We start from the raw sequence: 14,862 nt of genomic DNA, 5'->3' as shown, positions 1-14,862 counted from the left end.
CCTTTCTTTCCTTGTCTTTTCATACTGCTTGCGTATCTTTCCTGCAGGCGCGGGCGGCGGCTCTGCTCTCTCCTTATTCCAATTGGGGTGTCGTGGCTACCACGCCGGCAGGTCACTGGGCCTTGCCTTGATATTTTCTGCCTCACCTTGGGCCCAGAGCTATGGAGTCAGCCATTCATGCATTGAGACATCTGAAACAATGATCCCTAAATAAAACTTCCGTCTTCTATGTTGATCTTGTCAGCTCTTTTGGTCACCGTGGCCAAAATTCTGGTTAAAACAAGCCACAGAGGACTAGTGTTTATCAAATTAAGTAGCTCTGATACCGACATTCTATCACTGCAGAAAGTTTCCTTGGACAGTACTTGTCTAAAGCCACATTTCTCGCATTTCAGATCCTATACACCAAAATAACCATTCATGTCTTCTGGGGGTAGTTAAAATTGATATGAACTCTTTCCTTGTGCATGTCCTAATGTTACTATTTTTACTTTATTGCTAAAATTATACCCTCTCCAGAGCCTGATTGGTGTATATATAGGAAAAATACCTGGTACTTATGCCACAAAAAATATTCAAAATACCCATGACAATAAATAAGCATGGGAACACTTTCAAAGAACTTTTCAACCTGTTTGCCAACACCAAGGACCCATAGATTAACAATTGCAGGTGTTATTCATTTGCCCTTCAGGAAATGACAGCATGCCAAGGTTATGCGAGTGATAACATCCCCAATACATCAAGAACAGTTTTGAATATTTTCCTCCAGGATAATCAGTAAAACCTGAGTAGATTCTGAGATTAGAATCTAATCTTAAAATGTAGTGTTTACTCTTTCAGCTAAAAATGATCAAAGTTGCCTTTGCAATGAATACACAAGGTTTATCTATGGAGTTCAGAAGATATTTCAAAGTGATAAATCACAGAAAAAAAGTGGTTGGCACAATAATTTCCCTTTCCCCAAGGACTCATATATTTAGTGTTTTAATTTAAAATTTATTACTTATGTGTTTTTTACACTTGAAATTTTTGTTCATTTAATTATATGAAAATAGGCAGAAGGAGTGAATAAGTATTAACTTAAATTCAAAATATAAACAAATTCAGAGAACTGACTTCAGGAGCAAAAATTCTAAAAAGAAAGAAATAGAAAAATCTATTCCATGACTTGCAAAAAGCAAGGACTATTAACTCATGATATTAGAAACATGAAAACAAAGAAAAAAAAGCTAACAGCATTAACTTGGAGTAAATATACCAATTTTGAGGCAGAGAGAAAGGGTAACAAAACGGTGCCACATTATGGAACATCTGGTCATTGAATCAAAAATGGACTTTAATTGGAAACAGACAGATGGCATAAACGCTATTAGCACAGAGAAAGCTGTTGTGTAGACATAGAAATCTAGGATATTGACTTTGGCAACACTGTCTTTACTTTGCATTGCCAATGATGTTATTCAAATTGAATAGGATATCATGGAAGGCTGACCTTCTTGCTTAACATTCCTTCGGGTCCATTTGTGCTCTTTTAAATAGGCAGACAATTACATGCTCTCAAGCCATTTAAAAATAGGTTGAACATCTCATTTCAGGTATTTTGTACACATATGTACATATATTGGGAGAAAAAAATAATATCATATTGGCATTTTGCTTCCTTTTGGCAATATTATTTCAAAGTGAGAATTTCCCTAATTATCTTTATTACATGGAAGTGAAAACAATGTCATCATTCTCAGAGTTGATAATCAAGAGTCAGAGATAATTACATAAATTTTTAAAAAATGTGTATCCAAACAAGAAAGTCAAACATAGTAAGATAACCAGGTGATATCAGAAATATTTCCGTCTATGTATCTTTCATTTATTAGATACAATTTTAAAAGTATTCTGTGCTTAAGCACAATGCACACACTATTTTCCAAGTCTAATCTATAAATTTGTCTTAAAATAAGTTTTATAAAAATATTAGTGAAAAATGCCAGCAGATAAATTTTTTTTAATAAAACTCTTTCAGAAATATCTCACTTTGTGCACTGGCTTTTTTTCTTTAGCATTTTTGTACATTGAAAAATAATTATTAAAATCAGTTACTCTTTGACTCTAAAGTTGATTTGCTTGAGAATCTGGTAAAATTGAAGGATATTCTCCCATGAGAAATGGAACAAACACACAGAATATTTCATACAATTTTAAGAAGCTTGTCTTCTGAAACCTTATAGTTGGAACATGTGGAACTTGAAGATGCTCTGATTTCAAGTAAATGTGTTAGTAATGCTACGAATCCTTTATTTAGTATGAATGAATATAGTAGAAACTGGATTAGGTGGTATTACTTGCTTTTTAAATTGCCTACGTAAATCACTGCTTATGTATTTTAAATATCTAGTAGTTTATCATCTAACTTTCTTTTTCCATTTTGATTGGAAAAGTTTTACTTTATAAAATAATAACATCAGTCTCTCTCTAATTTCCATTAATTGCTTCTGATTCTATCCTTTAGAATAATATAGAACAACTCTCTATATTCCTATTTTAGATCACAGAATTTCAAGGTTTTTCTCAGACTCTTAGAATGTTAGAGAAGAAGGATAAATTTTATAAATCATTTTAGATTAAATCCTTTGGTCTACAAATGATAAAATTGAGGTCAAAAGTAAGTAGATACATGTATTACTTCTCTCAACAATATTATATCACAATGCCCTACATACCTTTTACCATACATTAAAGTGTGTACTTAGATGATTCTCTATCTATACCTCCTCCCAGTGCTTTTCTCAAGGCTTTTAGTTAGCATAGTGCCAAGAATCTGTCACTGGCCTCCAATTTTAGTTTGAGCAGCAGATAGAACTCATCTAACTATGAAATGCCTAGATTTTATTCAGGAAGTGTTTTTAAAAATGTTTTCAGACAGCTGTATATTGAGGATTTTTATTTAAATACCTGACAATTGATCAGTTTTGCATTTGTAAAATGAAAGACCTATAAAAAATTGAGTAAAAAAAATTAGAAAATTAGAGCCTTTCAAGAAGTGCTGGCCACATATATTGGATACTGTCAGGAACAGAATTAAGTTCATTAAATGAACTATCACATTCAACCTTCCCAGAGACTTTATGCAATAGGTAAGATTTGGTATATTATTAATTCACATTTTATAGATGAGGAAATTCAGGTCCAGACATATGAAGTTTACATAGTCTAAAGGTTGAGAACTAAGATTTAATTGCAGAATGTCCTTTGGGGCTTACAAGTTTGAACTACTACATAACAATACCTCATTCAATTGATAATAGCATAAAAGTTAGTTTTTTAATATTTTATTTAAAAATTAAAACCAAACTTATAATTTTAAATATAGTAGGACATAATATCTATATATGCATATTATATATACATAATATAGTGTATTTACTATATATATGTTCACACACATATATAGTATACATCTAGAGAAAGTCTCTAAATTGTACATAATATTTTCTAAAATTAACAGTTATATTTTCCCAGATATTTTCCTAGGTAAGATAAATTCTAACTTGTAGATGATATTAGAAAATGGTACAGGTGTTAAAAGCTAAATTTCAAAGATAATTGCCAGATTTCACTTCTGCCACTGAGGAAAATATTTCTTTCTGTGAAATATTTAGCAGAGTAGGCAATGTATAACCAGATTAACAGCTGCATTTCTACTGTTTACATAAGGTTATAAAATTGATTAGCCAATATGATATCATAAAGTTTCATAATCAACACATCTCCTAATATTTTTAACTTTGGGTAGATTATTATGTTACATGAGTCACAAACTATAAAGCCTGAACATACTGCAAACTGCACTTTACTGCTTTGATCAAATAAAAATGTACATAAGTTAATCTAGCATCTACTTAATGGTATGCATAATTGTTGTTGTACTACATGGTAATTAAGTCTGAATGGGCAATGGATGATTATAATTTTACATAGCCAAGGTAAAACTTTATAGCTTTTCTCTTTTCTTTGTTATTTCTTCAATGCTTTCATGTTTGGTAGTGCTGAAAATTTTATCTGATACCATGTAAATATTCATCCTCATTAGTCACATGAATAGGTCCTAACCTCTCTGCTACTGTCCACACCTCCAAATTAGGAATCTAATTCCTCCAATATTAAAGTTCTAACAATACAAATGTCTCCTCTGTCTCTCTGTGGCCACATCCTTGAGTTAAGCCCTCTTTTCCCTTTACTCTATCTTGTCCTACTTTGAAAGGCAATGATTTTGAGAAGAATGGGCTGCAAAGTAATACAGACCAGGCTTTGAATTAAACTCAGCTACTTCCTAGCTGGGTGAAATTGAACAATATATTTAATCTCTTGAACTTCTGTTTCTTTACTTGTGAGGGACATGGAGCAAGACAGATACCTACTCAGTGTGTTATTATCTGAATTAGTCAAAGATAAAAAGAATTTGGTACACCTCCTGACACATACTTATTGTTCAATCATGTGAAACTGTTGGTATTATCCTTGTGTAGCCTAATTCCTTCATCTTTAGCTACCCCAGGTACTGGAAGGCTCTGTGGACCTGATGTGTAGAGGGTTAGCTTGCCTTGCTGAGCAGACCAGCAGGCTGGTCTGGGTACATGGACTTGTGGCTGAGGGAAGTCAAGAGGGAGAGAAGTAACCATTTGCATAAGGAAGGCTTATGAAAGAACAGGCTGGTTGTAAACTAAACTGGTTGTGTTCTAAAGAGGAGTACCTTTCCCAATTTAGTGCAAAGGTTGTTTAAATTCAGTCACAGGGGTTCAGAATATGTAGGCAAGCTTGTGAATGACTGCCTATATTTTCAACTCCTAGCAATTTCTGGAAATGATGCCATGGTAATTGTAGCTAGGTCTTTTCCAGAATTATTGCTTTTGCTACTAAAAATCCTCCTTTAAAAGAAATAAATTAGGATTTGTACTTCAAACAAGTCACAGAAGTGATCATGATAGTTCAAAGACAATAAGAAAACATCCTCCTTTAAAAACTACCACCTACTTGGTTCTTTAAGGAGAGAAATTTTTTACTCTGTAACACTTTTATGTTGAGGCTTACTATGAAAATGACAAGGACTGAAAATTCATTGAAACTCATAAACACTTAAGTACATTTCATAAATAAGTGAACTCAGGTCTTTTCTCACATTCACTGGTGGTAAAAGATTAAAAAGCAAAGCAGCCCTGTACATGTCCTGATGTAGATACAATGATAAAGAAAAGGATAAATGCTAGAAAACTGCAACTGTGAATAATGATTTTAATGATGCCCAGTTTCTTCCCATGTTGTAAATGTAAGTAGAATTTTTTTCACGAATTATGTTTTCCTGCCTTGATGTAATTTAGGAAAACATTGCTCATACTTATGCTATAGTGGAGAACTGATAGATGGACGTAGTATGGTAGTGGTAATATTTGTTTGACTTTTATAATTCTCTAAGTACAGGCAAACTCTGACTCATGATTAGAAAAAATAAATGAACAGACAATGCAAGAATATTTTATAACTTTACTTGTTTTCATACAAGTCAGTATGAAACAATAAACCAAAGTACATTTTAATTACTAAGGCATGATACACTGTAACTAAATTTTGCATTAAAAAGTTGCTGGCAATAAATCAATATAATTGAAACCATACGTGCGCTAATTTCTAATTGATGATTGAATGCATTACTTGTCAGAGTAGCAAAGCAGAATAATTACATGCCTTCACTCCAGTTTTTAGGAAATTGAGGGCCTATGTCAAGAGAGAAAGCTCTAATTGAGGGATTTTTGCAAGTTCTTTTATCAAATTTCCAAGAATATTTGGGAACATATTTTAGTGAATGTAAACGTTCTTATTTATCTGAACTAAAAAAGTGACAACCCACATTTAATCAAACTGTACTCAAGTTATTTCATTGGAATATAGGCATCATCATGAAATGAAATAATCTTGGCTTGCATAGTCTTAAAAATGTTGGTTCTCTTTTGTTTGATTGGATATACATATTGAAGATCATGTTATTTTTGGAATGCTAGACTTTAAATATGTTTACTCATCAAAGGTAGCATAATGGACAGATAAAATGTCTATTCTTTGTACTAAATTCCATTTATGATAAATTTCTTAACTTACTGCTTTGGAATGAAGTGTTTGCATGTCCCCCCTCAAAACAAACAAACAAACAACCAAACACTGAACCAGGAACCTTAATTAAAATTATTACTAAAATCATAAGTAGTTCTACTCATTGATTATTGATTCATTGATTTATTTCAAAAGCAATTATTGACTGTATTCCTGGCTCATATTAGATAGCAATAGTGTAAAGTTATATCAAATGTGGAACCATTTTCAAGGAGATCCTAGTCTACAGGGTGAAACGAATGTGCAAATATTTATAGTGAAACATCAGCACATAATTGTGTGTGTGTTTTTTGTGTGTGTGTGTGAGTGTAAGGTATACTATGAATAAAAAGAATCAGCAAGGAAGGAGGTGGGATAGACAAGGGAAGCTTCAAATAGAGAAGACAGCATTGCCCATCAAGGACATTGAGCAATGGCAGCATGTATGTAATCTCCAGGTAATTCTACACTGCCTTCTTGCTTAAGAAGGCTGATGATTGAATAATAATTACTTCTTATAGCTCCTTAGATTAGACGATCTTAAAGCATTTTGAAGTAGTTCTCCAAGAAAGATACTATGATTCACTTTCTATAGTTTGATAAAAATAGAGCAATAAAAATCTTTTCCCTTATGGTTTCTCCACTTCTATCCCCTATCTTCTCCTATGTTGCCTTCTCTCCCTTAATCTCTTTCTGTCTGTCTCTCTCCACATTTTTTCATAAATCCCAATTAAATTTCTTTTTTAAAATGAGGTTTCCACAGAATCACAGCTCTTTACAGCATTGAAATTCATGAAAAAGTTTAATACCTTAATTTCAACTATAAGAGTTAAATAATTTACCCAGATTTACATCATTGAGTTATGGAACAACAAGAACCAGATTCAAAGTCTCCTGACTTTTAGCCACCTTCCTTCCTTAAATTTCTAGGATTTAAACAAAATGAAAATATGAATGTATTTCCAAAAGGTTTCTGTGACACACTGTTTTAACTGCTTCAGAATTTATTTTAAAGGAACACAGATAAATTTCATCAAATTAGTAGTCCAGTCACTGAATTATGTTATTGATAGTATCAAAATTTAATTGACTTTTTATTGATAATATTAAAAATGGCTCATTTAAAATTCCAGAGCAATATTATTTAAGGAAGCCACCAATTTTTAATCAATATATAAAAGTTATATAACAAGATTAAAAACAATATTTTAAGCTTACATTAACTTTAAAATTTGGAATAGAAAAATATATTTGTTTTAGATACCACAAATGAAAGTTTGAATATATTTTTACAATTTATCTTAATTTTTATTACAGTAAGGTAAAATTTAATACTTTACATTTTAATGAATAATATAGTCAGGTTTAGGTGATATTACATATAACATCATTTCCTATGTTGGAAATACTCTTTACTCTTTTTTTTTTTTATAAAAATTCTGCCCATTTAAAGAAATTATCCATGCTAGGTGACTCATGCTTGTAATCCCAGAGACTCAGGAGGCCAAGGTAGACTGATGACAATTTCAAGCTAAGCCTCAGCAACTTAGAAAGGCCCTAAGTAACTAAATGAGATCCTGTCTCAAAATAAAAAAAAGGAAAAGGGCTGAGGATGTGATTCAGTGGCTCTGAGTACAATCCCCAATATTAAATAAATAAATGAATACATTTGAATGATAATCTTCTTTTTAGTCTTCTTCATAATAATTTTTACCCATTGCAATCTTTTTCTTTCATGTTCTCATATGTGTTTCCTTCAGACCCTTAATGACACTTATCTCAGTGTCTTGCATTTATTTTTGTGGGTTTTTTGTCTTCTCCTCTTGATTAATAATTCATTTGGAGAAACCAGAACCATGCGGTATTATTGTGTTTCCTGTGTGCTAGGGGTTGAATTGCATCCTTTTCGAGTTTACATGTTAGGAGTGCTAACCCTTAGAATTGCAGAATATTGGGAAATAGAGTAATTGCAGATGGAATTCATTAAAATACTGGAGTAGAATGTGTCCTTAATCCAATATGATTTGTGTCCTCATATAAAAGGCAAATACCATTCAAACACATGTACATCAGCAGAATTCCTCATGAAGATGAAGGCAGAGGTAAGGCTAATGATTTTATAAGCCAAGGAGTGTCAAAAGAGTGCCAGCAACACACAAGAACCTAGGAAAGAGGTATGGAAGAGATTCTCCCTCACAATTCTCTGAAGAATCCAAACCTGCCAATATTTTGATCTTGGACTTACATCCTCCAAAAGTATAAGAAAAAAAAATTCTTTTGTTTAAAGCACCTAGATTGTGGTGTTTTGTTACAGTAGCCCTAGGAAACTAGTACATTATGTTAAGATACTTAGTAGATGAGACACTCACAAATATAGGGAAGAATAGAATTTATTACATTTTTTGTACATCATTGATGGGCAATTGCTGATTATTTATCTTAATGATTGTAATGTGGAGTTTAATATTCATTTCTGCTTTTTTTCTGGTTTCTTAACTAAATTATTTTTCCTCTAAAAATAGAAATTGTATTGTCTTGTACCTTGTGTTATGTTTGGTAGTTTGTAATACAAGGATAGTCCCAGTAAATAGCTTTTAAAAGTCTGCTTCTTTATCATTTACCACAATTACACACCATTAGGAAAAATATTTTTTAACTATTATATCAAACAGCACAAATTTCTACTATCCATTTAGTTACTTTTAGTATTAAAAGCAATGCATTACTGAAACTAATGACAAATGAAATAGCCATGAAGAATTGATTCTGAAATTAAATTCAGACACAAAGAGATCAAACGACTCTTGTTCTCTTCAGTATTTTTTTCCCCTAGTATCCAGGGATTTAGGTTTGTACCATTAAAATCATGTATATAGTAAAAGTTATCTTCTCAAGAAAAAAAAACCTTTTGTTAATTGCAAATATATTTCTTTGGAGAATAATGCATTTGTGTTTTAATTAATTCATTATGACTAGACATGTGGGTCTTGGAAATAGAGCAAAGCAAAAGTCAACTCTGGTAGGGAAAAATTTGTGTAGGAAATTGGAGCTGGGACAAGGTCACAGGTTCCACATTGCAATGCTCACCTGTTGAATGGCAACCCTCAAAGAATTTTAGGGATAAATAAAAATGAAAGGGGTGCCCCAAAGATAACAGGCATCAGTGGCAATTTTGTTTCAGTTTGAGCCTATACATCTATATGGAGTCCAATGAAGCATATAAAAAAAATCAGTTCAACTTAAAAAAAAACAAAACAAAACTTTTTTTTTCTTTTAAGGGAAGGAGGGGAAAGTATTCTCATAGCAGGCAGACACATTTTTATTTGTAGCACATTCTTGAGAGGTAAGAATTTCCACATTAACCAGTTTACGATTAATCTACTTTTATATAAGATTTTATTTTTTTTGTCTCCCTCAATATAAAACATTTTCCACTTCACATTATGGTACATTTTCATTATTTTTGAGGATGTGTTAGTTTTCTAATATATTAAAAACTGACACACACACAGTGCTTGAACACGTAATTATTTATTGTCAGAAGTTCGGACATAACCTGGATAGATTCTGGCTGAAATTGAAATTTGGGTATTGGCTTTGCCAAAGATAATTTCTCACTCTGAAATTAAATTGTACCGTAGATAGTAATCTAATCTCAGTATTTCATTCCATTCACCAGTGTTAGTGATAATACTGAGCTTGTACATCAGAGGCCGTTATTTGCAACCTAGGATGCCATCTCTGGGTTCTGAAAACCAAAGGCTTCAGTTTTTGAATGTCATTTTTCTAACTCAAGTCCTTGTTTTCTCTCTTTTGACTTCTTACAAAGTATCTCAATATAAGTCCTTTCTTCCTGTATCTCCACTACTCCACTGTATCATTTTCATAATGTACACTTATGTTCATTGCAAGACCATCATTCAAAAGCCTTTATTGGCTCTCTTATGTCTCCTTAAATGTAATTTAGATATATAAAGTGCCTATTATAATCAATATCAAAACTTGATAAAATAACCTATACTATTGTTAACTCCAATTTAACTCCTAATCTTCCACCTATTTTTCTGCCTCTACATCCTTTAAAATAATTTTATTTTAACCTGAAGAATCATTTTCCTCAGGAAAGTTTTATCCATGTTTCCAAGACTATTCAAGAGCTTCCTCTTCTATGAAATATTTTCTGATTTCCTTCAGAACTCCTAGAGTTATAACAATTTTTGTCAGTATTCATCCAAGTAGAAAGTCATAAAAGATATTCTTTTACAAATATTAATAGCTTCTGTTGCAATTTTAAAATTTATAGGAATGAGTAGTGTGTGGGTTTTTTTAGTTTGTATTTCCTACAATTCTTGGCCAATAACAATATATTTGTATTAAATAAATATTTGTTGAATAAGTACATAAAAGTTGTTACTCTGTAGATCCCCGACCCCCTCATAAATAAACTTTCTTTTCTAGCCTTATTGGTAATGAGAAATTAATCTTTGATGATTGGGTAGTTTTATTACCAATAATTATGATTAAAGTAAGTTAAGAACATGACTTACACTTAATCACTTGCTTGGTTACCGAATTTATCCTTCTGACCCTGCTAGAAAATAATGTCTTTACCCTGAAGTCTTAATGAAGTTATTCACACTGAATACCCAATTAGATTGTGCTTTGTATAATAAATATTCTGTTTGGAGTTCAGCTTAAAGAGACAGACTCAGTTGCTAAAGTAATCAGACTTGTACCTGTGAATGCTCCTTACTATTGGACATTCTTTTCATATATCTACAGTTTAGTTATGTTTGTACCCCAAATTTTTATATTATTTTCCTTTGTTATCTATACAGATAAATCTTAGAAAGAAATACATATCAAAGGTAATACTTTGAAGTGATAAAGAAATAATGCTTATTTAAAAATTCATTTGTTTTCTATGCTAATTGAAAACATTCTCATTTTGTAAACAAAGTGGATAGATCATCTGAAGCATAATTTGGCTTAAAAGTTACAATCACTTTATAATAATAAAAGTTATTGTCCCCTTTATGTTTGAATTCTGAAGTAATTTGCTTTTTAGGATAGTAAAGATAGCTATAAAAAATGAAGGAGAAAAAACTGAGATCATTTACAAACATTTAACTCAAAAAATAAATTATTAAATAAAAATTTGAGTCTCTGGATTAGACAGAATTTAAAAAAAACATAAAGAACAGTTAACATATATTAGAGATGAGAATATGTACAATGTTGGCATTGATTTCATATCCATAAAGATGCAGACCTTACCAATTCATCATGTTCTTCTTTCTTGCTAAGCAGAATCCAGACTCAAAGTCATCCTTAAGACAGTACTGCTATTATTGGTTAATGGAGATTGGAACAAGAGATGAAATCTAGTTGCTCCTTGTAAATAAATTTGTCTTTTCAAAAGATACCATCATGGAACCATAAAAATCAACATAGCTGGTAAAATTCTCTCACACTAAAAAATCCTAGACATAATTATTTTTCAATAAAATCTTCATACATATGTCATATTTCATCATTTTTCTCCAGTTACATGGCTAATTTTTTGTTGTGCACCTTTTCTAGGAGTTGTGATGTAAGCTGAGATGCTAAAAGCAGTTCCTAAAAAAGGATGATCCTGCTGAGTGAACCTACATACATCATGCTGTTGCTTGCTACTATGACGCTAAGACAGTGATACTCAAGTTTCTTTAAATTGGAAGAATTTTTGAGAGGATTTTTGCTTAATAACTTCTTTACCAAATAGTGCCAGTTGGCTTTCTGTATTTCAGGTAAGTTTCAGAAACATATGTAGGTTGCAAATCTTTGACTTGAAGAATTAACATGGCCTGGATTCTGTTGAGGTTTTTGTCTGTAAATATCACCATTTGGTTCAGTAGCCCATTTAATCACAAAAGATTTGGGGGCACCAGAAAAAGGTCTATGTTCTTTTTACAACGTTTATCTGATGTCCATGCTTGAAATTCCATTTACTCCCAGTAAATCAATAAAATATTATTTACTTCTTTGCCATCCAAATTGCACTACCATAAAACGAAGCTTTTCCTTGACTCTACTTTTTTGATATTTCTAGTCTTATTGTGTCTTCAGTTTTCTAGATTTTTACACGTTCCTTCTTGCATTGTGGTAGAAATCTTCTGATTAGTATTTTTATCTGATTTTATTCATTAACTCATAAGCCTTCATTAGTCTACCTTTGAGCAAAAATGTCATTGAAATCCCCTCCTGTTTTTCAGGTTAATTTTTTCTATCTAGGTTTTCTAAGCCTTTATAATCTGACTTTATCCTTTTCTTTCCTTACTCTTTGACTTCAAATATTTTCTACCTCTTATCAACATCCTCACTGTTTCCAGAAGATGCTATGTTCATTTTCATATTCATATTTTCTGCTCTACTCAGAATGGTTTTCTAGGTTCTTCCAAGCCCACTCATTGTTCAAACACCAGTTTAAAACTCCATGGAGACAAGTACAGCATAATATTTTTTCTCTGAAAAAACAAATTTTAAGTACTGAGGATTGAACTCAGGGTCTTGCACCTGCTAGGCAAGTGTTGTCCCACTCAGCTACATTCCCATCTTTTTAATATTTAATTTTAAGTCAGTGTCTAGCTAAGATGTCTTGGTTGGCCTTGAACTTGCAATCTTCCTTCTTCAGTCTCCCAAACAGCTGGCAATCACAGACATGCACCACCATGCCTGGCCTGCTTCTTTTTAATTATGGAATAAAGCATAGCATTAGAGCATAATCTTTGGAATTCCACAGATGTGAATTTGAGTCCTGGCTCCAATATTAACCATCTGTGTGAAGTTGGACTAGAGGTAAGACTCCTCATGAATAATTTGGACATGGTAGTATTTACCTCTTGTCTTTGATATCCGAATCAAGTAAGATTAGCGTCAAGTACCTACCACCGTTTCTGGCAGAGTTAACCAAACTTACTGGTAGCTACTACTTCTCTCCCTTTTGTATTACTACCTTCTTTAAGTACTGCTCCATACATATCTTAGTCTCTTACTCTCCTCTTGGTATCTCAAAGATAGGGACTCTATCTTCTGAATCTCTGTTTAGGAATATGATTGTTTTTATAGTGAAAGGAATATTAAATTTCTGATCAATTGTCCAGTATTATTTTCTCTTATAAATTTGTGATAACAACTTTTATTTTTTGTTCATTTTTTCATCTGTAAAATGGAAACAATACATATTTCATGGGCTATTAAAATAATTAAGAAATACTATATATATACAGGCTTTAAAATTACATATTTTAAAATATGTTATATATAAAAATTGAAATTATATAAATATGGAATAAAATTTAAATAATTATTGTGTTAGTTAATAATTTATATTTTAATTTTAGTTTGTAATAATAGAAAATAAATGTTTTAAGAATGTTGAATAAAGGAAAGTAATTCAATGTTTAAGGTCATATAGCAACTATGGATATCAAATGAATGGCAAAGAAAATTTTAGAACCCAAGTGTTTAGTTATCTGAGACATATAATATGGTAGCTCATGCAAATTATTTATGATTGATTCAAAAGAATGGTAGTGGTAATTTGGACATCACAAGATGGTATCTGTTGTGAAGCAATTTTCTGAGATCCTTTTAAAACCAATACAATGATTGATATCCTTCTTTTAGGATGATTTTCCACTGCTATAAGTCTGTGTTAAGAAATTTTTCAGAAATGATAGATGTGTCACTTTAAGCGTTCCTTATTGTGTTTTTCTGATCTTTCATCTTGAATCCACTGGTGACTATTATATAGAATGTGTGGAACCGCCATGAAAAATGTCAAATATGGACTGGGTCAATGATCTGATTAGTACTGTGGTGTCAAATATGGTGTAACTTAAAATTTTAGTACTTTTCATTAAGACAATAATCATGAAGATAATCAAAGAGGAGACAATATAGAGATTCTGCCTTCTTATAAATATTTTTGAGTTACCAATTACATCCCCACTAGGTTAGGTGCTGGGGAATCAGTGGTGAGCACCAGAGTTCTTACCTTCATGGCACTATTTTTTTTAATTAGGAAGATTTAAATTAATTTATCAAATCAATAACTATATAACACCAAGTCAAGTATTCTGGGGGAGAGAAAGGAAAGGGAAGGAGTTAGAAAACACCAAGGACAGGCATTTGGGGTATCTTAGATGCACTACTCAGGGGAGGATGCTTGGAGAAAGTGACATTTGAAAACCATTCAAAGTGAAGTGAGAAAATCAGCCATGCAAGACCAAGGAAGATTATCAAAGGAAAGGCGTCAGATATGTCAGAGTCCTCAAGTGAGATTTCAGCATTTTTTAGAGAATATGCAATGCTTTCTGAAATGAATTGTATGACAGTTTCCTTCAGTGAAACTGCTTTGCTGAGAGTTTGGTGATAAAAGATTATTTGTGATTTTGAAAGTAAGGCCAGAAATCAGATGGGTTGTGTTTGGAGCTTGAGGGAAATTGTGAAGAATTTCGAATGTTGGTTTTTTGATCCCGGTGACTGGGTGCATAACAGCACCATTTGCTGGATATTGAGACTGAGTAAGGAATTCCTATTAAGTTTAAGATGCTTATTTAATCTCAATGGAAGTATGGAATTTACAGTGCAATACCTGGATCTAGAGTTCACTTTCAAGAATAAATGAATATAATAGAGAAAATTCCATTGCTGTAATCCGATTTTGAGAAAGATTTT

This window comes from Marmota marmota, unplaced genomic scaffold (genome assembly GCF_001458135.2).
Source record: "Marmota marmota marmota unplaced genomic scaffold, marMar, whole genome shotgun sequence".
Taxonomy (NCBI): domain Eukaryota; kingdom Metazoa; phylum Chordata; class Mammalia; order Rodentia; family Sciuridae; genus Marmota; species Marmota marmota.
This window is presented reverse-complemented; position numbering follows the sequence as displayed.